Consider the following 24,973-nt stretch of genomic DNA (forward strand, 5'->3'; position numbering starts at 1 on the left):
TCTTCTTCAGCTGTGAGCCTCATGGATGGCTACATATAGGAGACCCTAGCAGAAAATGGCATTCCAAAAACAAAACAAAAATAAAATAAAACCCAATCCACCACCATCTTATACCTGATTCCTTAGGATCCTGCTCACATCTGGGTGGCAGCCAAAGTCTACAAACAGAAAGGATTATCACCGTTTCCTTAGTACAGTGCATTAATCAACTTTAGACTTAAGAGAGATGCAAATCAGGAACTTTTTCATTAAAATAGAAAATATTATAAAAATACTAAAATTTCAATCACTTAAAAGTTAACTGAGGGCTAGTGGCAGCTCAGTGGTAGAACACTTGCCTAGCAAGAGCCTGATTTTCCTCCCTAGCATGTGAACGCAAGTGCACACATAGTTAAAATAAAAAAATAAAAATCAAAAGTTAACTGACCTCCTATAAGAATTATGGAGGACACATTGGCTGTGTGAACTTATGCAAGTCAATAGACTTCCTTAGGCTTCAGATTCCCCCTCTGTTAGGAGGTGAGCTCACAGCCCCTTCTGAGATTAATGCTCTGCATCCTATAATCTTGCAGGCTACCATAAAAGGCTTCCCTAGCACTGTTCCAATGACCGTTTTTAGTTTTGTTTTTCTTTTGGTACCAGGGCTTGAACTCAGGGGCACTCGACCACTGAGCCACATCCCCAGCCCTATTTTGTATTTTATTTAGAGACAGGGTCTCACTGAGTTGCTTAGCATCTTTACTGAGGCTGATTTTGAGCTAGAGATCCTCCTGCCTTTGCCTCCCAAGCTGCTGGGATTACAGGTGTGTGTCACCAAGCCCAACCCAATGACTGTTTTTGATTCAGTGATCAGATGGGCTAGCTGGACCACACCCATCTTTCTGACCTTCTGACAACTGGCTGGACATTTTCATTAGACATCTATCTCATGGGACACTCAAACATGAGATGCACCAATGGAACGTGTCATCCCTCCCTTCTCTGACTTCTCCAGGCACTTGACCTGGGAACCTCAATATCATCCTTGAGGTCCTTCAGCCTCCATGTTGAGGGGGTTTTCTGAGACCTGAATGTTCTCTCTGTGAAGTGCCCTTCTTCCTCCTAGCCCCAGTACTTCTACCCTTATCACCTCTTCTCTGGCTCCTGCTGTCACCTGCCCCCACCAGTCATTCCCCTCTATGGCATATGAAGTATCACTCTCAGATCCATCACACTGATCCAAAGCTCTGGCCAGCCTCTCCTCTGTGACACGAACTCAAATGGTTTCCTGTTGCCAACTGAATAAATGCCACTTGGGGTCTTCCATGAAGTAGCCCCAACCTCACTTCCCTTCCTCATACTCCTCACAGTTCTGCCAAACACAATCTCTGCTTTTCTTTTCTTTTCTTTCTTTTTTTTTTTTTGTACCAGGGATTGAACCCAGGGGTGCTTCACCAATGAGCCACAACCCAGCCCTTTTAATTTTTTTTTTTATTTTGAGACAGGGTCTTGTCAAGGTGCTTAGGGCCTCACTAATTGCTGAGGCTGGCTTTAGCCCTCCTGCCTCAGCCTGCAGAGCTACTGGGAGTACAGAGGTGAGCCACCTCACCCAGCACGGCACACAGCCCTGTTTTTCTTATCTGTCTGCTCACTCATCACATTCTGTCTAGAACAAGTGCAGCTCCCATACCTGCCTGTAAAACATCCACTTCCCAATGAAGGCCCAGCCCAAAGTCTCCTTTTCCTTGAAACTTTCTAGGAGGCCCATACTTTCATGTGTTTATTCAGCCAACAGATATGTATTAAGCATCAGCTCTGTGCCAGATTTTGTTCCATGTATGGAAATTCAGTGGCAACTAAGAGGGATGAGTTCCTAATCACAGGGAGCTTGTTGTTGCTGGGTGACAGAACCTAAACCAACAAACAAATAAGAAAACAATAGATTCCAAGAGTGCAGGGGAGGAGTGCTTGGATTTGTTGGCCTTTGTGACAGTCTACTTGTAATTTGCCTTTTTGTGATCAAATACTATCTTGCAAACCCAAGTCTCATTTACCTTTGTAACTTCCACACTGCCTGACATCATCACATCTGCCATCTGTGCAGTGGTCCTCGGTGTGTATCTGTGGAAGGGCACAAACCTTGGATTTGTCCCTGCCCCACCACATATCTGTTAAGAGGTTTTAAACAGGTTCCTTGATTTCTCCAAGGCTTAAGGTCCTTGTGTGTAAAATGGGGACCATAAAGCCTGCCTTGCTGACTTGGAAAACCAAATGAGATCGGGTGTGAGAAGTTACTTAGTAAACTATAAAATGAAGCATCCCATAATCATAATCATTAAGCCATGATTACCCTGGGTCTTGGTACTGGCTTCCTTTGGATAATAAAGTAGGCTATCTGCTCCAAATACAGAAACCCTTTGGATAGGAGTATATTTAGAAATGTAATTTCTAAGTCTAACTTTCTGGGTTCTTAAGGAAGAAAGAATTCTGGGCTCAGGATAATCTCAAACTGCCTGAGAAGCAACTGGGTTTTTTTTTTACTCTCTCCTAAAATATGTCCTCCCAGGGATGTGCCTCTTCTATTAAGGTTTGCTGCTGCAAACCCATGAGACATGCAATTAAAAGCATGCTCCTCTGCTTGGTGCTCTCAGAAAATATGATATTAGATGAAGTCCTCTCCTGCTCTTGGCTATGATTCTCAGTGTCAGTGTGTGAACGTATTCTGCCACTCACCAACCACAGAGGGCAAAGAACCTGAAAACTTCTCTTCTCTTCCCACATGGTCTCAGACTCCGTTTTCCATCTTCTTAGCTTTCCAGAATCCACTCATTACTGCAGGCCTATTCCTGCAGCGTTGGAATGGCTGTGAATGGCTCTGCCTTGGGATGTATCAGCCAGAATGAAGCCGCATGGAGCACAGTGTCCAAGATGTTGGGTCACTGGGAAAAAAATGTACCCCCTGCTCATTCAAAGTTTCTGAATAGGTTCCAAAGTTTTGACAAAAACTTTTTTTTTCCAGTATCTTCAGTGTTATTTTATAATTAAGTTCCCTAAAAATGGTTCCTGGTCATGGAGATCTATTTCTCTGAAAACATTGCTTGGACAAATATCCTTTGGGGTATTTGATAAATATTAATTGAATTGAAAGAAGAGAGATATCCGAATATGCAATCGTGTTGGTAGCACATTCCTCCATCCCACTTCTTCCCACCACCTCAATTAATCAGGACTTCAGGGAGTATGTTTCCAATTTCTTACTCTCTCTAGTGAGACTTGGAGTCTGTGGCCTTGGAAAACTTTTCTCCTGTGTTTTCTGTCTTGAGGACTCAGGATTTCACTTCCAACACCACCTGGAGAGACACATGCAGAGCTAGGGGACAGGTCATAGAAGCCTCTGCTGACAGGGCCCTTCTCTGAGGGCTCGGGCCTGTGGTTCAGCTCTGCATATGAACACTTCTCTGAGTCTCAGTCTCCCCATCTCCCACATACCCACGTTTCACATACCTTCAATCTAGAAAATTGGGCCATAATGAAATAAATAACCTGAGTAGTTTTATAATAATTAGAAATTTGAATTCATAGCTAAAAACCCTTTGAAAAACTATAAGGGAAAAAATTCACTTGAGTGAAGTAAATTATATGAAAGTGCTGGTTACTATCATCTCAGCGGTAACACATCACATGCAAAATATAAATTTTTGACCCTAACTTAAAATTATCATACAATAAAATTGGATTATGTGTGCATTTGTGTGTATGATTCTATGAATCGCAGTACATGTATAGATTTGTGTAACCATTACAACAATGAGAATGCAGGAGGTCCATTGCTCTATTCATTTACCAAAGGACAATTTAGTCATAGTGTATTATTATTTTAATATATTGCTGGATTCAATTTGCCTTTGTGTGTGGGGTAACAGACTTAATATGAGACCTATCCTTTTAACAAAATTTTAACTATATACTACAGCACTGTTAATTGTGGATATTATGTTGTCCAGAACTTATTCATCTTACATAATTGAACTATATACCTGTTGACTAGCAATGAACCCTTTCCTTTGAGGGATATTTTTCCGAAATTATTTCCCTTGTGCTATCTTTGTCTGGTTTTGGTAGAAGGTAGTTCTGGCCTCATACAATAAGCTGAGAAGTACTACTCATCTATGTTCTGGGAGGATTGGTGTTATTTTTTTTTTTTTTAATGTTTGATAGAAGTTATCAGTGAGACCATCTGGATGTAGAGATGTTTTTTCAAAGGGTTTTTAATTACAAATTCTGTTTTTTAATCATTGCAAATCTACTCAGATTAGCTATTTCATTGTGGCTGAATTTCTAGATTGAAGTTTTCAGGAAATTGCTGTGTTTCATCTAAGATATCAGATTTGTGTGTGTGAAGCTGTTCATAATGTTGTTATCTTTTTAATGTCTGTAGGACCTCTAGTAGTGTACCTTTCATTTCTGAGAGTGATAATTTGTGTCTTCTCTCCTTTTTAAACTAATGTTTTTAAATTTCTTTATCTTTTCAAAGAAACATCTTCTGTTTTTAATTTTATTGATCTTTTCAAAGAACTTTCTTTCAGTTTCATTGGTTTTTCTCTATTGTTTTTCTGTTTTCATTCTCATCAATATCTGCACTTAATGTATTATTCCCTCCTCCTGCTTGTTTTGGATTGATTTTGCTCTTCCTGCTCTAGTTGTATAAAATGAAAGCTTAGATGATTGACTTGACACCTTTCTTCTTTTATAATACAAGCATTTATTCCTATAAATTTTCTCTCAAAGCTTTGCCTTTGGTACATCCTATAAATCTTGATATGCTATATTTTTATTTATATTCAGTTAAAAATATTTTCTACTTTCTTTCAAGACTTCCTTTCCGACAAGAAATCACTGATACATGTTTTGTTGAATCTCCAAGTGTTTTGAGATTTCCACACATATATTTTTAGAACCAGTAAACCTAAAAGCTACAGAAACGTAAAGAAGCTATTATTTTAAAAACTAAGTAATTTACTGAGCACCTACTGTGTTCAAATCACGAGCCAGGCTGCTTGAGATTCAATTCCAGCCCCCAAGGAGTTGACCATCTAAGACAGAGATGGAGACACCCACACAGACAAGTGGGAGGCTCCGTGGTGGGTGGGACATGCTGCTGCCATGTTATGGATACAGAGCAGCACTGCAATAGGGGCCTCTTCCAGTGGAGTGGTCAAGGTCAAGGGGTGAAGTAGGCCTTAGATAGGTAGGACCTCTGTAAGGAAGGCCTTAGGGGAGGGAAGTCCATTCTAGTGAGGGAAGCTTTGCCTGGCCTCCTCTCGCTCCCAGAGGCCTGCCGTCACTTGGTACATTGGTCTGCCCAACTCACACACATCTGGAGAGTGAACTAACCAGACTCTTAGACTGAGGCTCTTCCAGAAGTTAAAGGCAGCACCTCAACCCTTCAGGAAAGCAGGATTTACATGATTTTCTGGACCAGCAAAGGTGAAGGTAGAGAGGGAGGACAAAGATCAAGCTGATATTGAAAAAGCACTCTACTTCTTTCACATTTTACAACCTCACAGACTTAGTCTGTCTTTCTGCCTTGTCAAAAGTTGACCTAAGCCACTGGAAGTCAAGGACTCACCACAGTAAAGTGACTTGTTTTTGGACCCTGGAGCATGCTGCCCTGTCCTAAGAGTGAACCAAATCAGCTTTTGAGTTTCAACCTCTTTATTGGTTTTCTCTTGCTGTAACAAGATAAATGAAAGTGGGCAGCTATTTTTTTTTTTGAAAGAGGCTTATTTAGCCCAGATTTGAAGACTGAAAGTCTAAGATCAGGTGGCCCCATCTGTTCATCCTTTGGTGAGGGCCATTCTGGCCAATGGCCATGAGGTTGGGAGCGCATGGGAGTGGATGAGGTCACTGGTGGTCCCAAGAGGTTCAGTGGCCAGGCTTGCTCGTTTTATGACAACTTGCTTTTGCAGGAACTAAGGAACTAACCATGTTCCCACAGGAACTTTAGCAATTCCTTCCAAGGGAAATGATCTCAAAGACCTAATCACCTTCCACTAGATCCCACTTCTGAAAGGTTCCACCACTGTTCAACATATCCAAGCTTCCATGACACAAAACTGTGAGGGACATGCCACAAACCACCTGAAAACCATAGCAGGCTCTCTGGTCTGTGTAGGCCGGAGAAAGGCCAGGGTCAATGTAGCTAAAGGAACGAAGATGGCAAGCAGCAAGAGAGAAAGAATTAGCTTCAGCTGAGAGGGCGTTGGCTCCCTACAGAAGGAAACAGAGAGGGAAATGTGAGGTGACAGTAAATCCTATCCCTTGAGATACATGATTGATCTACCAACAAGAAAGAGAATTAACAAATCAAAAGTTCTTACAACCAAGTCTTTTTCACCCTTCACGAAGATTCCAGCCATATTTCACCTTCTTTCCCTTTTTCTTTTTTTTTTTTTCAAAAACTGACTTGTGGGATCTGCTTTTGTTATTTAGGAAGAGTGGATTAAGAGCCATGCTCCTGAAACTTTTGTAATTTACATTTTTTCCCTTCAGTTTATTTTGCACTTGCATATTTTGTTTTTTAACTGAAGGAGGACTGTGCATATGTTGGTGATTTGACAGGAAAAATATTTGTTTTAAAGAGCCTTCTAGCAAAGATTCAAATGACTAGCTTTAACAGAATTTTTTTTTTTTAATTTTAAAGAACATGATTTATTTCTCATTAAATTTCCTTGAGCTAGTTACTTAAACTCTCTTAGTTTTCTTATCTGAAAAATGGATAACAACACCTACGTTGTGGACTTGCCCTGACGTGGGAAAGACAACAATCCCAAGGCCACCTCCGATAGTGGGGAGAATGTAGATACTGATGTGGACGTGAACTGCCTGAATAAATCCCCCAGTGCTTTATGAAATTCTATCATGGAACTTCCAAGTCATTCTATGAATTCCAAACTAATCCTTCTACCTTAGCATGTGGACCCAACATGAAAGGTCGATATGACCTGTTTTCTCATGCAAATAACTACTTTGTTCTAAAGAGGAAGAATTCTAAAGCACAAGGAAATTTTATGAAGAGTCAGATCTTGATTTATGTGAAAACAAAATATCCGAAGGGATTTTGTATTTTTTATGATGCTTTTTAGCTCAGAAAGGACATCTACATGTTTCATCTCTTCTGGATTACCAAAATCACCCCAGGGGGGGAAAAAAGCTAGAAAGGGATTGACCATTTTGGTTTTACAAATAGGGTATTAAAGACTGTAAGAGGGCAAAGAATTCACTCATGTCTATTAAAGGCCTGAAGAAGTCTCAGGCTCAGTCTCTTGTGTTCAAATCTAAAACTAAGGTCTCTTCGGCTTGGGGAACTATAGTTAAAGCTATTCAAAAGGATGACTTAACCTTTTATTTTATGTGTACCCTTTTAGGTTTTTCCCTTATGCAAAGTGCCTACTAGAACTTAAAAAAGGGTTTAGATTACTATTTTATTAGTTTTCATGTTGAGAGTATTACTTATCTTACTAAAGTACCTACAGGCGACTAAAGTACAGATATATAATGATGTTGAATGGAAAGAGAAAGAGGAGGTCCAGGGGGCTGCCCTGAGTTATTGGACAGAATGCCACTATCATCTGGGTACCTCCTCCCCTCAAAAAAAATGTTAGAATATAATACCTATTATAATAGTATTGAGAGGTGGGGGCAGCCAGGTGTGGTTCAAGGCCAGCTGCAATTTAGCAAGGCCCTCGGCAACTTAGAGAGAGCCTATCTTGAAATTAATAAAATACAATATGAAACCTGACAACATGAATCTCTGCGCTCCTACTCATCCTGGGACAGGTCTGTCAGATATGGCTCTGGCCTATTCAAGACAGACAGATGCTGGTTCATTCATAGGGAGCCCTGTTTCAGTTCTGAGCCTTCGGGTAATCTTCTAGTCCCTCCCCTTCTGACTCTTTAGGGCTAGCTCTGCCCAGGGCAGCCCTCAGAAGATGTAGTAAGCCACAGCCAACTCTGAGACACCGCCCCCTGCCAGGCCTCAGCAGCCCAGTGGGCAAGATTCAGGTACATGGAAGTCTATGTGGGGCTCTGAGCCTGGGATCCCAGGAAGAACCAAAAAGGGTCCTTACCTCCAGGGTCCAGGCCTGTGATCTCATTTCTCTTTCTCAGCACTGCTAGAAAAATTGGATCTGAGAAGGAATTGATTCTCCAGTGTCTTTTCTATGGGGAAATTTGCAGGGCAGGTATATTGCTGAATCTTTAACACCCCTGGCTAGGGGACACTGAGTGTTGCTAAGCTCCCCCTAGTGCTCATGACAACTGAAATCATCCGCCCACCCTGGACCTCCTCCATTTTGAAATGCCTGTGTGACCCTCACGTGAAAATCACTAAATTAAGAGGTTTTTTGTTGTTGTTGTTGTTGTTGTTGTTTAGAAATATCTTACCCAATGACAGTGGAGACAGTATACTGAACTTCAGGTCCACAGCTGGTTTTCTTAGCACTCTTAGAATGGTCCCCACATTTTTAAAGTGGGAGTCGGAAGGGGAAGAAGGAGAAAAAGAGAGCCCTACCTGTGGTCTACACAGTCTAAAGACGTCTCCTCTGCTCTTCACAGGAAAAGTTCACACTCAACAAGGAACGACTAAGTTCCAACCACACTGCCAGGAGCTAGGGTTCCATAACAGGTAAGACGACCCTCTGACCTAAGGAGGCCATAATCATGTTGGAGAAAATAGACACTCTAGTCATTGGTCACGAGCATAGAAGCATAAAAGGGGGGCACCCACCTCTGCCTTGGGGACTTAGGATAAACAGATCAGGGGAACCTTGCAAGGCGAGGTCACAGGCAAAATGAATCTGTAAAGATAAGAAGGCATTAGCCAGGAGAAGGGTTAGTGAAGCTGGGGAAATGATGAGGTAGGAAAAGTAGGCCAGAGAGGGAGGGAGGGAGGGAGAGAGAGAGAGAGGAGGTGCAGAGACTATTAGGGGAACACAACAGTGTCAAGAGCTAAAGCTAGAGAGGAGGCAGAGGCCAGTGCCAGAAGATTTGTGTCTGTCAGATGTTGGACTTTATATCCAGGTTCAAATGCTGATCCTACCACTTTAGAGCTGTGCTGCTTTAAGAAAAGTAGGTAGCCTTTCTGGGCCTACAATTTGCCTCAGTAGATGTTGGTTATTGTTTATTGTCTATGCTCCTATTATACTCTAAGCAACGGGAAGGTGTTGGAAAGCTGTGAGCACCTACTGTGTGCATGTCTCTGCATTCAACACTGGGAAGACGGGTCTTACTTATCTTATGACATGTGTATGTGGCCCAGACCTTGCAGGAGCACAGGTAGAAAGTGTGACTTTGGGGTTTCCAGGTGTGACAGTGTTCGGGAAATGGTGAATAGCCCAGTCACCCTTTGCTGAAGGTGTGTAGAAGTCAGCCCTGGAGCACAGAGATTTGAGAGCCTAGGAAGGCAGGAGATCAGCATTTAGTGGCATCATGAAGCCTTCATGTTGGGAGCCATGTGCATCCCTGTTTCTTCTAAATGGAGACTATTAAATGCGGCCTAAGCGTGGAGAATGGATCAAGTCTTCTCATCAGACTCTTGATCCGGGGCAGCTTTACTTTGCCGCAGTGGCCCTATCAAGCCATCAATTCTCTGAAATCTCCTAGGACACATACAGTCCTTCACTGGGTGGCTCCTTCACATGCAGGAGACAGTCTCTCTCCCAGTGTGATCCCACAGCAGAAGCCATTCTGGAAACAATCCACCATGCAGCAATGGCTTGTTTTGGACAGAAGAGGAGTCATTCCCTGCTCTCCCCTGTGAGTTCTCCCTCTAGTTGCTCTGCCACCACACATGGGACTTTCTCAGGCACAGAGGCTGCGAAGGAGGCAGGAACATCAGCACCAATTTGGAGAGGCCTGCAGCTTCCCCTCCCTGTGGCCAGAGCAATGAAGAGGGATCTCTTTTTTCTGTGGAGCTCCACCAAGCTGGCTTCTAAGCAGGGAGGGGGACTCCCGAGTGGATGACCTCTCTGCATGGGTCACAGGAGAACTGAGGACAGAGCTCTGTGGCTGAGTATGGCGGCTCTGCATGACGCCCTTGGCCTGGGTTCTGCCATCCCCACCGCAGGAGCAGCCTGGAGTTGGCTGCTGGCAGCCTCAGCAACCCAGACCAGCGCCTACGAAGCTAGGCACTGAATATGCAATCTCTAAGTGCTCTGGACTCCTTCAACAGCTAGGACATTATCTTTGATATTATTATATAGTAATGAGAAAATGTTCCTGCGGGCTGCGGCTTTCTGGCAGAGCACACTGTGCTCTGTGAGGAAATACGGTTACAGGAATTATGCTCTTATTTATCTTGCCTCCAGAATATCCAAGTTGACAGCCCAGACACGGGTCTGTGGTCATTTCCAGATCATCCACCTGCTCCTGCCCCTCCCCCTGCGTCTCCTGCCTGTGGGCCTCCTGCTCTCACCTGTCTTCCTTCCACCTTGGTGCTTATGACACACAACTGCTTCAGCACTTTGCTCGGATTCTGTCATTCAATTCTCCTGATAAGCCCAGGAGTTAAGTCGAATACTGCTCTTATCTTACACTACACGTGAGGAAACTGAGGCCTGGCGAGGTTAAGGGACTAGCAAGTGGCAGAGCATGCATTTGACCCCAGGTGATCTGGCTCCATAACAGGGCTTTAAACCTCACACTGTGCAGCCTCCAGGTCTGGTGATTTTCTGTGTGGTTCTAGGTACAGAACGAACTCTGGGCACTGTGATACTTGGCATCCAAAGCTGGGACACCATGGAACCAAGAAGTACTGTTGACTAGCACCAGCCATATGAGAAGAGGAACCCCTATGGAAGCTTCAACTCATCCAGAGTGAACAATGTGGTCCTTTCCCCAGGGCGTTCCCAGAGTGTCTCCAGCAATCCCACAGCTTGGGTGTGTGCAATCCCACAGGCAGCCCAGCACTTCCAGAGCAATTCCTGGGATTCTCAGAGCTTCCCACAACCAGCCTCAGTTTGAGCAGCTGACCTCTGAATGACCAGCTGCTGGACACCTGGGCTCCAGGCCAGCTCTCTGGGCATGGTCATCAATGGGCCATAGGGACCCTCTTCAGGAACACTAGCCAACGCGTGCAGGAGTCTGCCATGGTGCATATCTGGGTGTGGACTTGCATGCCAGTATAAGGGGACAACTGTGTATCTCACCAGGGTCCCTCTCACCAGGTTGTCATGTGGTGTCTTCACTGTTGCCCACTAGAGTGTGCGTAGGTGCACTCTCTAAATATGTGCATGTGTTAAGAAGGGCACAGAGTGTGTTAAAGTATCTGTGTGCACACTCTGGTAGGGGTGTGGGCTGAGATATTTGGCTGTGTTTCTGTGTGTGCCTATGGGTATTCTCTCTTGTGATTCTCAACTCAGTTGCAGATGACAGCTGCCTTCACATTGTCCCTTCTGTTTTCAGACCCCAGCAATGTTCTGAGGTGATATGGGCCCTACCTTGCAAAGACAGGCAGCTTGATTTTGTCCCGATAGGGTATGAACCCTTCCAGCTCTCCCTGTCCTCCCACTGGTTTCTGCTCTCCCCTCATGCTCTGTCCTAGCCCTGCTGACACCCCACTGGACACATCAGAAAGGAGCTGGAAACCATCTGGTTGAAACATAGTTCCTGAGCCATGAAAGCACAGTGCCCAGGATCCCCTGGGGCCATGGCAAGGCTGTATCCAAGAACTTCTGTGCCCCATACCTCCATCTCCTGGCCTGAGCCTGTCTTCCCACCCTGGATAGGCACAATCCATGGGTGAGGGTCCTTCTTTCCCTAGTCATTCTGTCTCTGGGTGGTTCCCAGTGGAAGTAGCATTACTCTGGGACATGGCCAATTGCCTCTGAAATTTCAATCATAGCCTCTACATTGCCCTACAAAGCTGGGGACACTGGGGACAAAGGGGGCCATTAAACATGTGTATATTTTCAGTTAGCTGGAGAGCAGGACACGAAGCTGCTGGTGGGCCCTCAGGAGAGGAAACGTATTCAAAGAGGCAGATGCTGGCCATGGATTCTGCATCTTGGCAGGGACAGCAGCTCTTGGCACTTGCTCTAGAAGGCCTGACGCACTGTCTGTCCCACTGCAGCGGTTCTCCTTGCATATGACCTCATGTTCCTCAGCTCCAGTGCCCAGGTCCAGGTCTCCCCAGTGTGTGGCAGCCCTCAGTGATGCTCCTTGGCCAGGAGGGCCCAGGCAGGCCTCCAGGTGGGGATTTTCTTATGATGGGGAAAATAATCAGAAAGCTCTATGATGTTGGGCAAATTGCTTAGGCCCTTTGTGCCTTGGTTTGTTAACCTATAAAATGGGGAACAATATATACCTCACAGGGTGTGGTAAGACTTAAACAAGTCACTCTGTCCTTAACATATACTGAGAGATACATCGGGCACTATCTGCAATGTATGTAGGAAGCACTTCATAATTGTTTATTATAAGACTACCCACAGCCCATCTGACTTTCTCCCTGGGTCTGCTGGAAGGGGAAAGGAGAGAGACTTCTTTTGCAGGGTTTAAGATTGGAAGCAGGCAGGGATAATGCCCTTTCACACTTAGAAAGGACCCCCATTATCCTGGCATTACTGGGGATACCCAGGGTACCTGGGGGATGCAGCCCTGTGTAGGCAGGTGAGGATATCAGCAGGACAAAACTTCCCACCCAGGACAGGAAGCCTGCCTCGCCCTGCTCCTGTCTTCTCTGGTCTTTATTAAAGGTCAGCAAGAGCAGAGAGACCCCCTAGAATTTGTCTCTGTTGACAAGGCCAGCAGGCATAGGCTCTAAAAATAAACCTTAATAAGATTTTAAGTAAACACTTTTTCAACAACAATTCAGATCACGGTTCTTTTTCTCTCCCACCGCGCAGTGTGACCTATAGTGAAGCCCACTGCACAGAGGAGAAAATGTCAGAGGCTTCAGAGCCCTGGAAGACTCTCAAGGCCTGCTCTGCCTGTGGCCTGCCTTGCCAGAAGGATCCTGAAGCGAGAGCTGCAAACCCACCCCAGGGGACACGGGAACTACTATCTCCGCCCCCACCCCCACCCCCACCATGGACTGTCTGCACCCAGATTCCAGCAGGCAGAGGGTGTCCTGGCTTTGTTTTCATTTCAGCATGGCCCTCTCATAGGCAAGGTCTGGGGGCCACCAATCTGTCAAGTTCACTGCGGGTGCAGGATGCTGCGCAGCGCAGTGTGGGGCTTAAGAACGACTAGAAAGGGCTCCGGGAATGGGGTCTCTGGGGCTGCAGACGCAGGATGCGGGGGAGACATGCAGCCAGCGATGTCTGCGGAGATGTTATTCCTGGTCCTTCTGAGAAGTGAGAAAAGGTCACAGGGCTGCTGGAACCGCTGTGGGCAGCACCAGCTTTTCTGGGCCATTCCATAAAGGGGGAGGTGCAGTGGGTGGGGAGAGAAGGAAGAGGTGGGGTGTGAAAAGAGGCGGGGAGAAAGGAGAGAAGACGGAGAGGAAGGAGGAGTCAAGGGCGGGGCGGGGAGGGGACTACCTAGGCTGCACCGGTTGCTGGTGCATCCTGCGCCCTTTGTCGCCTAACACACCAGTCGGGGTCCGATGTCCCCGGATTGGGGTAACTGGAGAGGGGGCGTAGGAGCAGCGGGCAAAGCGATCTGCGGGGCGCGGGTGGGAAGAGGAAAACCGGGGTCGAGCACCGCTCAGCGGAAAGGGGCTGGGCAAGCGGGGTTCACTGACGCCGCCGCGGGAAGGGCGTGGCGCTCCCACCTGCGCCCGCGGCGCCCCCTGCCGGCCGCCCCAGCACACACTCGCGATTTCTCCAGGCTTTCAATTGAATGGTGGAATGGCCTGTGTCCTTCCTGGAGCTGTGGTCCAGAGTGAGATATTATTGTGCTCTCGCCTCTTTCTGGTTTGGAACTTGAGGATGGAAAAGATGCATTCCCTCATAATTAATTTAGGTGGCTGTCAACTGTGGCCACAGCTGGACCCAGGCGAAGAGCACAGACTGAGAAATTGAGGTGAGGGAAAGGAAATACTGACCACAGCCTACATGGGCTGCGAGTAAAACCTTGCTGCATCTACTGCTAAGTTTGGAGCCAGTGGGCCTCTGGCCATCCTGACCGTAAGCACCAGCCATCTCCTAAGCATTTGGGGTGGCCTTTCTTAATTCCCAGCATCACCCCGTACGTTAGCTGATATTAACCCCATTTTATAGATTTTTTAAAATCCTATAATCCAAAGAGTTAATTAAGTAGCTGTCTTATAGTCTCACAGCCAGAGCAAGCAGAGGTGGGATTTGAACCTGAATCTCTCTGACTTTGCAATGTTATTGCAGGTACAAAGCAGCCCTGCTTACACATAGCCCCTCATGATTCCTTTGTGAAGGAGTCCCAACATTTTCAGTTTTCTCTTCACCCTCTGTCACCTACTTCAAACCTGCCTCAGGCACTCCTTTGCCTTCTCTACCTCACTTTTCCATTATAATGTGTTCTATGAGAAGGATCTGGAACTAGTTCACACTACAGTTTCAGTGACTGGTAACAGCCTGAAGCTGTCCAACCCCCCCTCCCCACACCACCACCATTTCCAAGATTTGCCTTTAAAGTAGAATCTAAGCTTCAAATTAAATAATGGAAATTCTTCGGGTAATTGATTTGACAGACAGGAATGTGGGGCAGTATCGTGGGCCCAGCAAACCCTGCAGGTCGCCCCCCACCCCCTTCCTCAGCACATAGGTAAGTCCTATTCTCCATTCTGACTATGTGCATAGAAGGTGAGTCTGCAAGAGGAAAGTGACAGGCCCTTTGCTGAGAACCTACTGAGTCCTAACTTGCTCAAGGCCATGCAGCTAATAAGTGCCTGAGTTGGGATTCAAATCCATTCATTCAGTCAATCATTCATTAAGCATATTTTTAAATTTTTTTTAAAGATTATTTTGATATGGAGACAAACTAGAATCCTTCAGTCCCTCGATACTCATGTTCCCAAGGGAGCGAATGGACATGTGAACCATCACAACAGTCAGGTGTTGTGTGATGGACGCTGCATAGGGCATCATGGGTGAGCCTCCTCCAGAAGCACTGCCTCATGAGATGAGGCCTCTTTAATATGTCCCCAGACTCTCCAGTGTGGGCCACCCGACTGCACTGCAGCATTCTGAGAATTACTGGATCATTATAAAGTGACTTGCATCTCTTGGTACATTTGGGTGGCCTAAAATGTACAGGAATCATCATTTTTCTTTCCCAGTTCAACAGAGGATGATTTAAAAATATGCTTGACTTGAAGAATAAGGATAAAAAAAATAAATAAATAAACGTGGGAGCCCAAGGTAAAAATGGAAAACAGATGAAATCCAAAGTATTTTCAAGGTGTCTTTTTCCTCTGTGTTTCTATTTTGCAGGTTTTAAAAGCAGAATTAAAGTGTAAAGCAGAGGGAAATTTCTCTGATGCGGCATTTACATAAGAAACACATTCAAAAAAAGAGGCTGTGATTCTGAAAGTGTCCTTATTATACTGCACTAAAAATTTCCCTGGGGATGGGGGAGGTTTAAATTAGTTGAAGAGAGGAGTAAATAAACCCCTCTCTTCAAAATGTGAGTCTCTCCCAAACCAAAAATTCCACCTTAGGAAATGGCCACATGGTGATCAAGAGCAGACAGAGCCCTCATTGTGTAAGGGCTCCACCTTCTCGAGCCTTCATTACAATTCACTGGCTCCTCCTACATCCGCTTAACAAGTCCTGACATTGAACTTGACGCTAAATCATAGACCTCAGCACAATTCACAAGAAGGTCCTTGTTTTTAGTGGTTGTGCATCTTGCTGTAGAAATGTATTCACACGCCACTTAATAGACTTGAGGAATCAAAGTTGGTGTGAATAGCATAAGATGCCACAATCCTGCATTATTTGTTTGTATCTATTTTCTCTGACATCTATCACATATTTTCCTACTAAATTGAATTCGCATAGAAAGAAAATACTATGAACACAGTATTTTGGTTATCTATCGCTGCATGTCTGAACTACCCTAAACTTAGTTGGCTTCAACAGTAATCATTTTATTATGCATTGTGATTTTTGTAAATCAGGAATTAGGACAGGGTCCAGCTGAGTGACTCTCCTGTTCCATGAATGTATTAAATGGGTCCCTTGGTGATGAAGGTGGTCAGACTTCTTAACAAGACAGTTTAGGGCTCTAAGACCAAGTGTTCCTGGACACAAAGTCCACACTGTGGTCCTCATTAAAGGCCGTTTTCTGGAATCCTAATACCTCCAACTTCCTCATTCTGTCTTTTCAATGATGAAATTTCCACAGAGATGGATTTAGATATGTAAGTAGCTAAGTCATTTGTGTAGCATACTAGTTCTCAAAGTATGGTCCAGGGACTAAGAATGTGGGTATCATGGGGCATCACCTGAGAACTTGCTAGAAATCCTAATTCTTGGATTGCAGAAACTGTGGGGTAGGACCCAATAAGCTAGATTTTGATAAGCCCTCCAGGTGAATGATGCATATTAGAGTTTGAGAACAACATTTCCAGCACATGAAAATCAACTACAAACACATAAAAAACTGGATCTCACCCCAGAGAATCTATTGGTTATTCTGTAGTGCCCCAGGTATCCCACTAATTTTAAAGACATTCATAGAGATTCTATTATGCAGACAGAATTGAGAGCATCTGGGCTAGAAAACAAAATTAATTCAGCTCAGGTAGACTAACTCAGGTAGGTAACTATAAAACAATTTAGTAAAACACCACAGGCTGCTGCAGTTTCTGGACAGATAATCAGAACAATATGCACCCTGTGGTTCTGGGGTCTGGGTTGCAGAGAATGGATGATACAGAAGTTAAGTCCTTACTCATCATCCTGACATTCAAACCCTGCACCCTAGGGCTCAGGTTTATACTTCACTGTCGTCTTACACCTATCCTAGGTTGCACACTGCATAGTCCAGAACCTGATACTCAAAGTGAGGTCCCTGGACCAGTAGCATTGACATCAACTGGGAACTTGTCACATAACAAATCCAGACTACACCTACCCCTACTGCACCAGAATCTGCCCAGAGACTGGAGGCACAGCACAGTTTGAGAAGCTCAGCTGTTGAGCAAGTTTCATTCTTTGTCCGCTTCTTGGGTTTTGACAATATCTCCGGGTTCCCCAGATAGACAGAGGTGCCCAGGTACTGAAGCTATAATGATTTAACTGAGACAGGGTATTGCCTGAGGAGTCTGGAACACACAAATTCTCCTCATGTTCTTAATAGCTACACTATGAATTTGGTGATAAATAATAAAAATACAACTTTTGTTGGTTTTTAGCCTTATGATGATTACAAAGAACAATGATTAGCCCTACATCAACTAAAAAATCTTGAAATACCCAACTGAAGCCAGGTAAAGGGAAACAAACTCATTGCTTAACATCAGGAGTATCTACTACTTTAAATTTCTTTACCTCCTGCCCACTAATGGGTAGCCCCAGGTCATTTTCATAGCTTTGGGCCCAGCTCAGGCTAGGATGAAGCACTATTTTGAATTCAGGTGTTAATTACCTCTGTCACACTGTTCTTTGGTTCTTCAAAATTAAATGCCCTCAGCCAGCTCCTACTATTTTGCCCAAGGGGATTTTTTTATTGTTGTTTTCCTGTCTGACTATATGGAGAGTTAATGGTCCATTCCACTAAGATTTTTACTAGTGGGTTTGGAGTTCACCTTGTGATATGAATTGCTCCCCAGGGCTGGGAATCAGACCCAGGTACTCACACATAGTAGGCAGGTACTCTACCACTGAACTACATCCCCAGCCTTGGTATGGTTTACTAAACTAACTGAACTCTTAGCATTGGTTATACCACTGATGCCAACCATGGTAAGAAAATGGAAGTCATCCAAACCCCTTCCAATATGCAAGATGCCTTCCTTATCCTTTTATCAGTTAGTCCAATTTGATCCCCTTTGCTGGAGGGTGTCAGAAGGTGTCAGCGTGCCAGCTGATCTCATTTCCAGTTGGTTCCTTCGGTCTCCTTTTGCCAATCTCATGGTCTATTGTTCCTAAATGTGAAGTATGCTCTTTCCCAGGAGAGAAAAAGATCATCCAAGGAGGCTTCGGCAGGTCTTTTAGTAGTTCAGGCATGTATTCAGTGCCATTCTGGCCAGGCTCCAAGCAAGATGATTCCTCATGGAAATTCTTGCCATTTTCACAGGATGCTGTGTTTTTCTATTTTTAACAAAAGAACACCATTGTCTGGGGATGATAAAAGGTTTTGGCTTACATGAAAGAAAAAAGTCATGTTGATGCCAATAGAAGAGTGAATTGTCCTGATAGAATGATCGATTTCCTTGTCGAGTACAGGTTGTCATGCTGGGACTAGACATGGCTATCAAAATGATCCTCCTCCAGCTGACCAGCTGTTTTAATTGAGTGTATTATCTTGTGGGAGGAAAAAAGAAAGTGAACTATGTCAGGTAGGGTTTTTGTGGGTGCATACCTACATGGCCAGCTCTGAGCAAAATAACATACAAAAATTAGTGGGTTGTGAATGTGATCATTCAGGGAAGGACTGTCTGCATTGCAAAAGGAATTTGCCACGGATTTCTTTAAATACTAAAGGACCCAGAATTTGAGGATTCTGAGAGTTGATGGGGGATGCTTTGAAGGAGGCTGGCTGGCCACATGTCTCAGGCTAGCAGGACCTACGTGGGCATAATGTAGTCCATAGCCTATTTCTTAGCCTTTTAGATTCAGAAGCTCAGTCTGGAAGTACAGACTTAATGGGGCCCTGTGGGACTACTTCTACACTGATAAGAATCCAAGGTATAACTTAGCTGCCAATTTGTTGGTTTACTATAGGAATTTCCCTTTTCCTTTAATTAATTCAACACATCATTTGAATGCATACTATGGAGTCAAATTTCCTTCCCTCATGCTGCATACATTTTGGGGTGGTGGAGATAAATGATAAATGAGTAGAGAATGTCAGGTGTTAATATATACCACGGGAAAAATAAGGAAGTTTAAAGGGCAGAGAAAGTGTTGGGGTGGAAATGAAGGTAGGGGGTTGTTCCTGTTTCATTAAAAAATATCAGGGAAAGTCTTTCTGATAAGGATACACCTGAGAAGAAACCTGAAGGAGCTAGACCCAGAGGTAAATATCTGCAGGAGGGTACTTCTGGCACAATCAGAGCACCTAAAAGTCAAGTGTGTGCTTAGTGTGTTCGGGGAATTGAAAAGAGGTTATTGTGGTTGCAGAGAACTGAGAGGGACAGAAGGGGAAGGAGTTAAAGTGGTAGCGTGGAACCCCTTTGCAGGCCTTTGTTAGGATTTAGACTTTTGCTCTGAGTGACAGTTTGGGCTGAAGAATGGTATCATCTGACTTACGTTTTGATGCAATCTCTGGCCACTGTGCTGAAAATAGATGATGGCAGGTCAGGGAAGAAGCAGGGAGACCATTGAGATGGCTTTTGTAATAATGGAGGCAGGAAATGAGACTTGTTTGGACCAGAGTTGGTGGCAAGAAAAATCATAAGAAGGATCAGATTCTGGAAACATTTTGAAAGTAGATTAAAGGAGTTGGACAGGCTTGTTATTCCAGCTGCTCGGGAGGCTGAGGCAGGAGGGTCGCAAATTGGAGACCAGCCTGAGCAACTTAGCAAGACCCTGGCTCAAAATAAAATAAAAAGGTCTAGGGCTCTTAGCTCAGGGGTAGAGCACTTGCCTAGCATGAATGAGGCAGAAAGAAAGAGAGAGAGAGAGAGAGAGAAGATAGAGTGTGTGTGTGTGTGTGTGTGTGTGTGTGTGCGCGCGCGCGCGCGCCATGGTCACGCACACTATGGGGATGAGTCAGGAGGATGACGTTGGAGTTGTTAATTCTGAGATGCCCACCACGTACCTGGGGTGACCGTGCTGGAGGCTACACGTGTCTGGAATTCGTGGAGAGGTCTGGGAATCCCAGCGTGTAGGTGGCAGAGAGAGAGAGAAGTTGAGGGGTGGGAGCTCTAGGGTGTTCCAACCTTGGGAAGTCAGTGAAGTGAAGGGAAACCATTGAAGAAGACTGAAAAGAAGCCGTCATGGAGCAGGGAGGAGAACTCAGAGGAAGCCATGTCAGGGGCCCAGAGAGAAGTGACAAGCTGTGTCACACGTTGCTAACAGGTTAAAGCAAGAACTGGGTGGAAGAAGCAGGAAGTCATTGCTAACTGCTGTGCTTTGAATATTTGTTTTTTCAGAATTCATGTATTGGAACGTTAATCTCCAAAGTCATAAGTAATGGGTGTTTGGGGTGGTGATTGAGTCAGGAGGGTTCTGCCCTCATGAAAGGATCATTCCCGGATGGATGGATCTTTGGATCGTCCTGAGTTAGTTATCATGAGAGCTGGTCTGTTATAAGGGCCAGTTGGCCCTTGTCTTGAGGCCCTCATCACATGGATACTGCCCTGCCTCAGAACTCTGCATAGAGCCTCCATAAGCCAGAAGGTTCTTTCAGAAGTGGCCCTTTCACCTTGAACTTCCCAGCCTTCAGAACTAGAAGAATCAATTTTTCCTTTCTAAATTACCCAGTTTCAGGTATTTTGCTATAGAAACAGAAAATGTTATAAGAAACTAAACTTGACAAGAGCAATGTCAATGGAGAAGTGGGATCAAAGGTCTAATTAGACTGGGTTCAGTGAAAGGGGCTAGGGATGTAACTCAGTGGTAAAGCGCCTGCCTAGCATGCCCAAGTCCCTGGGTTCAATCCCCAGCACCACAAAACAAAACAAACAAAAAATCAATGAGAGGAAGGGAAGAGGGTGAGTACAGCGACCTCTGGAGTTTTGTTGTAAAGGAAAGCAGAGACTAATGGTCATCAGGGGCTGGGACCATTTTGTTTGTTTTGTTGCATCTTTGTTTTGTTTTGCTCTGTTGTAGGGTGGGGAATGTCAGAGCATGCTTGCTGATGAAATGACCCACAGATGAGAGCATGTTTTTGAAGTTATGTCCTTGGATAGTTGAGGGAGATAAGGACCTGTGACACTTGGAAGAATTGCCCAGCAAGACAGTTCATTCATAGGAGCAGAAAATAAATTGTAATGCACACACAAGTACACTTTAGATGTGATGGAACGGGCATGTTTTCTGATTGCTTTTCTTTGTTCTCAGTGAAATGGGCAACAAGGTTATCCATTGAGAATTGAGGAACAAGTGGGAAGAAATATTAGATGTCCGAGGAAAAGGAGAATCTGTGAGTGGTGGTTGTCATGGGCAGCAGGAGAGTCAATGATCCAGAAAAGTAGTTTCCAAACTGTGACATGGGGACTCACAGGACAAGAATCACCTGAGAGGTTGTCAGGAATGCACACCCCAAGGCCCCACTCCAGACCTTCTGAATGAGAAACCTTGAGGCCAAGGCCTTCAATCTGCACATTAACAAGCCTTCTAGATGACTGTGATCTACACTTGAATTTGAGTATCACTAGTCTAGAAAAATGTGATAGAGAAAGGTGTGACTGCCAGGAAGCGTTCAGTGTTCCTGAGGCTAGTGCTCACAAATTTATAGAATTCCAAGTCAGGGCTGTCCATCCAAGCCCATCCTGCTTATTTGTAGCCCTTCGGTGATTAGATTAAGAAGGGATTATACATGTACACACATATACACATACATAAATACACACATTTATATATATCATACCTACATGTATATAATAATGTGTGTGTGTGTGTGTGTGGGTGGGTGTGGGTGTGTGTGTATTCCTGTTATAGCTAAGGTGACCAGAGGATAAGTCTGCAGGGAAGGCCTTCTAGTGATGACTTCCTTAATCTTAAAAAAGAACCCAGGCTAGGCCTGGTAGCACACACCTGTAATTCCGGCTGCTCAGGAGGCTGAGGCAGGAGGATTTTGAGTTCAAAGCCAGCCTCAGCAACTATATGAGTACCTAAACAACTTAATGAGACCCCGTCTCAATATATATATATATAAAAGGCTGGGGATGTGGCTCAGAGGTTAAGTGTCCTTGGGTTTAACCCACAGTACCCAAAAAAGGTAAGAATAGAGACCAAGGAAGAACTAGATCCCTTATTCTGCTGGGTTTTTGATAGGAGGATGTGGTCCTGGAACTGATATCCTGCAGACAAGGCTGAGAGGTAAGGAGGGCAGAGTGGGCGGATGGAAGGCCCTAGGGTTGCTGAAGATGTTGAACCACTGGATTTCCTGGCTCAGAGCTTCCCCACTTCTGAGTGTTTAGCCTCATCATCCTAATCTGTTAAATAATGATAACAGTAACTTTCTGCCATGGTTGTTATGAACACTGAGAAAAAAATCCTCTCATTGAAAATAGCTTATGCCATTGTAAAGCCCTATGCAAATGCAAATTACAAATGTAATCTCCAGTAATGGATTTGTATTTTGATTCAAATTATATACATTTTGTTTACATACCAACTTCCCAAAAAGTGAGGTGTAGTAATGGTGAAGGCCACAAAGCATTTGGGACTTCCTTAGATGCTCCAGTGTCAAGTCATCTGTTTTTTGGGCTCATTCTTCAGGATGCCAGCGCAGCCGGGGGCCTCACAGACAGGTGTGCTGGAGTAAGCCCAGGTGAGTTTTGCTCACCTGGGCAGCAGGAGAGTCAATGATCCAGAAAAGTAGTTTTGCACACCAGGAGCGGTCTGCAGCCAGCTAGGCAAAACAGAGGCAGGAAGCAGGTGCAAAAGATCAGATCTCGTGACCCAGAGCACTCTCACCCCAAGACCCATTTCTCTCCTCTTTATGAAATTCATTGCCTCTTTCAACCCTTTAAGATGACAAAGTTCATGTTGCTTGAGTTCCCCTCTCATAGCAAGCAGCACCCCTTTACCCTAGCATGCATCCATCCTCCATGAGGCATGGATGTGCCCTTGGCCCTCCATGTGGAGTTCTTGTATACCCCAACCAGTGTTCATTTCCCCATGGGATCATTTAATGTGCACTCCCCTCCCCTTGCCAATTGGTGCCTTTGGAGCCTGTCCCTGGACCATCTCATTCCTTGCCCATTCAGCTGCAAGAGAAGTTTCTTTCTGCACTTACCGCTGAGGCTCACTTTCAAAACTCCAGTTAGCCTGATCCATTGTCCTCAAACTCCACTCACCGATGTCAGCACATAAGCACTATGCATGCATCGGGCCCTGAAAGAAGCAATGCTTTGTGGCTTATACCTTAAACTTTCCCCTGGACAGGTCACACTTAGCTGAGGGACTCTCTAGTTGACACTTAAGCTGCTGGCATGATGGCCCTTATGTATCATTTTACTCCTTCCCTGACCACTTTGTGCTTGGTGCTGAGCATTGTTGGTTCTGCCTCTGCCCCGGTGAGAAGCCTCATTAAAGATGGCATCAGGAGAGTCTTGGTGAGGATACCCAGGGAAAGAGACATTATAATTCCATGTGTGGCAGGGAGAGTGGGGAGACTGAGAGGGAGAGACCAGATTGCATGTGACACCTGTGATAAAAAGGTCACAGGGAAAGAATAAAACAATCCACTAAAGGAACAGAGGAAACAAGCCATGCAGAAAAGGCAGGTGACCCATGGACTGTTGGAAATGTGGCTTCAGATTATCATGATTGACTACCCGCACCTGTGTGCAAAGTGCCAGTTGGAACAGTTGGAGACACCTGGATGTGACAGCTGCCTACATCCAGACACCCGCAGGGACCATTCACTGGAGATGCTCAGCAGACCAACTTACTCTTCAACAAAATTGGGTGTCCTGTGGAATTAGGAATGGACAGGTCCCTCAGAAGGGCCATACCACCTCATGTTAGGTCTCTTTCCACACTGGACTAGTGTTTAGGTTCTGTGCTCTTCTCCAGCACTGGGCCTCTTGAGGACAGAGGCGGGCTTCGTTCAAGGTACTACCTAGGTATGAGCAAAGCCTGGTGCAGGTCCATTCTAATAGTCCATACTGTTGAAGGTCTGGACTGGGCTGAACTAACTTTTTTCTGTAAAGGGCCCAAGAGTAAATATTTTGATTTGGTGGGCTGAAGGTCTCCTTTGTGGTGCAGTTTCAACTGTGGAAGCAACCTCAGATAATACCTAGCAAAGCAGCGAGGCTGTGTTCTGATAATACATGATTTTATGGATATTGATGTTTGATTTCACATAGTTTCCACAAGTCATCAAATATTCTTCATTTGATTTTTTTTCAACTATTTAAAAATATGAAAGCCATTCTTAATTGTGGGACTGTACGGAAACAGGGCCCTTGGCCCAGATTTAACCTGAGGCATACTGGCCTCTAGTCAGAAGCATCAAACAAGGCCCATTTCCTGTTTCTAGTGGGGATTAAACATGAGTCTTCCTCATGGTCACTTCCTGGTCTCTAAATAAACATTGGGATGTGTAGCACCCTAGTAGCTGGGTCACCCCATACCTCCCTGGAACAAGTGCAGGCGTGGGCACACAGACAGACAGTGCTATCCAACACGAGGCCATTGTTCTGGACACCAGAGTGTGAGGTGGGCAGCCTCCGGGTTGCCATGGTAACAGCAGATGCACCTTTAGGAACGTTGCTGCTTCTAAGAGAAGGGATCAGATTGTCAGCAGCTTGAGGCTGATTTATCTTTCTATCTTTTTCTTCCGTATCTCTCCACAGCACTTTAGATTAGGGTGGGAGACCAAAAATTAGTGCAAAACTGGGCAAGGACAGATAACAAATGACAAGAAAAGCATTTCTAACCTTAGCAGTGCTTCCTCTTCCTCTTGAACTTTTACATTTTTTAGTGCATTTAAATTTGTCAGGTTCTTTCACACACTCGAGTTCGTTTTATCTGCACCACCCCATAAGGGAAACTTGGTAGAGGGAGGTTTGGGGATTTGCTTACTGTCACATGGCCTTTAAGTGGCAGAGCCAAGATCACAGCCAGGCATTTTTATCCAAAATGCATTTGGTAGAGCAAATTTGAGTGCACCAAGCGGGAGGCACTGTGAAATAAAGATGAATAAGTTGTGGTTCCTGTCCTTCAGGTGA

At 44.9% G+C, this 24,973-nt stretch overlaps 1 protein-coding gene across 3 annotated transcripts in view; it reads left to right on the plus strand.

Annotated features, from left to right (window-relative positions):
• The window catches only part of Mab21l3 (mab-21 like 3), a 73,749-nt gene extending 62,340 nt beyond the window's left edge, over positions 1-11,409 (plus strand). Inside the window, exons 10-11 of one of the 3 annotated variants that reach the window (XR_007351774.1) lie at positions 8,596-8,665; positions 9,344-11,409. The gene's annotated coding sequence lies outside the window, so the exon portion shown is untranslated. Of the gene's footprint in view, positions 1-8,595 lie in introns of all 3 variants that reach the window. The other 2 variants (XR_007351773.1, XR_007351772.1) reach the window with 2 other exon arrangements.
• The last annotated feature ends 13,564 nt before the right edge of the window (positions 11,410-24,973 follow it).

Source organism: Marmota marmota, unplaced genomic scaffold, assembly GCF_001458135.2.
Source record: "Marmota marmota marmota unplaced genomic scaffold, marMar, whole genome shotgun sequence".
Classification (NCBI taxonomy): Eukaryota; Metazoa; Chordata; class Mammalia; order Rodentia; family Sciuridae; genus Marmota; species Marmota marmota.